The sequence below is a fragment of the Puntigrus tetrazona genome, chromosome 1, assembly GCF_018831695.1.
Source record: "Puntigrus tetrazona isolate hp1 chromosome 1, ASM1883169v1, whole genome shotgun sequence".
Classification (NCBI taxonomy): Eukaryota; Metazoa; Chordata; class Actinopteri; order Cypriniformes; family Cyprinidae; genus Puntigrus; species Puntigrus tetrazona.
This window is the reverse complement of record NC_056699.1, coordinates 28166804-28169423: the sequence shown is the minus strand read 5'-3', so window position 1 is coordinate 28169423 and position 2620 is coordinate 28166804.

The following is a 2620-nucleotide window of genomic DNA, read 5'->3' as shown; positions in this document are numbered from 1 at the left end:
TAGTTACTTCCTCTTTATTCAGCTCTTTATCAGTAATGAGCAGCTTTACTGGCTCCTCCCACCATCACCACTGACTGAATATCACATTAATCACACTGAAAGAGCGCCACCTGCTGGACGATTCAGTCTCTGACACCGAGAGCTCAAACAGGTTTATGTTCTCTATATTAAAGGTGAAGTTCATATGAGGCGAATAAGCACCTCCAAAATTAATAAGTATGTTTTTCTTAGATTTTCATGCACATGTGTTTTTGTTACATATATAATAAATATACACAGTACACAGACATATATCATGTACACAACAACCTTTATTTTGGATGAAATTAGATGTTTTTTGGCCTTAGGTTTGTTTGGATACTTTACGCCTAAGAAACAATAATAATATGACGGATTGTGGATTCAGCACCACGGACAGCAGCTGACAGACAGACTTCAGTATCATTACTGCTTCCTTAAAATCTGCATGAACAATGTCTTCTCCGATATTTGTTCAAAGTTTCATTCCTTCAGTTTTTTGAACATACAGTGGGTTAGTAAAATAGAGACCCACAGAAAGGCATTGTGCCCCAGGCAGGGCTTAAACCAGGGACCTTCTCGCTGTGAGACCACAGTGCTCACCACCAAACCACTCTGCTATCTTTGCTTCTGTTGTTCCTGAAAATGTTATGTTATTCCAAACTCATCACATACTGACGCTTAGTGAGCTGACGGCCTTTAAGCATCATTTTTCAATGTGCAGGATCCTCCATTGCTTTAAATAAGACACCACTGGTGAAAAATACTCAATTTCTATTTTTCTATTATTATTGCTATTTTTTATTACGGGTCCTAAGTAGTAGTGGTAGTAAGTAGTAGTAGTAGTAGTAGTAGTAGTCACAATACCACCTGGTGACCAAAGAGTGTAAAACAAGCAGATATTTTAGTCCAGGGGTTTAATTGGGATCTTGACCCTTGACCCCTGTGTTAGATCTGTCTGTAACACTGGATGTGCTAAAAAGCAGAAATAATCATCTGGCACTGATCTGTTTACATGCTATTTTTTTAATTTTTATTTTATATTTGTATGTTCAGATTTTGGACAAACTACAGCATGCTGTGAAATGATTGGTCTAATAGTTATAGAGAATGAAGTTCACATTTATGTAACGTATAACTATTTGAACTCCAGTAGTATTTAAACACAGACAGACATCAAGAAGCAGCATATGAATCTTGACAATAGTAAAAAAAAAAAAAAAAAAAAATATACAAAATGCATCATACTGCAGTGCATGCTGGGTAACACCACAGTAAAAACTCCCATCATGCACTGCAATATGAAAACTATTGTCATCACTGTTGAGGATCATATAAGTGTTCATGGTTGCATTTAATAGGGCTGTTAGTGCAGTTCTGTGATTGTCAGTCAATAAACCAAAGCCATAATCCTTCATGATGTTCATTCAAATGGCTTCAATAGCAGAAAGAGTCTCTGCTTCCTCAAGCTCACACGTAATGCACGCATGCTGTGCAATATTGACATTTCTTCAAAGGAAACCAGCTTTTTTTGAACTATTAAAAGGGCTAGGAGCCCATCTACAGCAAACACTGATCTACATGACGATGATCACTAACGCACAATCACCGTTTAATTAGTCTCTTAATGATCTTATTAACTTGAATTCTTTGAGGACTCTGGATTCAACTCAAGACTTGTTTGTGTCTTGAAGGACTCCTCTGGTGAAGTTCATGGCTGGAATAAACGTATGACTGGACTTTACTTCTCCGTCTGTAATATTTCTGCTTGTTTTACTCTCTTTGGTCACCAGGTGGTATTGAGAGCAAATGAAGACCCTAGAAATGAACCCTTCTGTGAACAAGCTTCACTAGTCCTGATCAGGCTTCAGTATGTGACGAGAGGCGAGGGGGAGTGTGTTAAACTACGCTTGAACCACTGATGTCACACAGACTATCTGAACAATGTCCTTACCTTTCAGTGCCTTGAATTACAGTAAAAATATCTGAATTTATGTTCCAAAGGTTTTGTGATTTTCACACTTCAACGGTTATTATTGGTTTCAAGTTCTGTCTAGAAAAGGTTTTACTTAACTAACTGTGAACATAAACAATGAACAACTGTATTTTATTAAGTTCATTGGAGGTGTTCGTTCATGTTAGCTAAAACATTAATGTTAACAAATGACATGGAGCGGAAAACTGGTTACCAGTTATTTTTTACATTTCCTGTTTTTATCACACATGCAGGGGGCTTTGCTTTGACCAAACGAAGTTAAACACAATTAGAAAACCACAAGCTTGATCACACCGAGCACACTAAACAACCCCACAAACACAAAGCTTTTACAAAGATTTAATACGCTTTGTGTAGCAAATAAACGGATGTCATTTAACCCGCGAACTTCCTTTTTCTGTTTTTGGTTAAATAATATTGTAAGTTATCATTAAAATGTCATCTGTTTGCCGTGTGAAGATGATCCCACCCATAATATATACATTCAGTAATTGTTATGCTCTATTAAAGCAGTATCGACATAACTTGCATTTTAGTGTGGTGATGTAAAAGTATTAAATTCACTACAACACAGACCAACATTTAAAGTATTTTATTAGACATTCT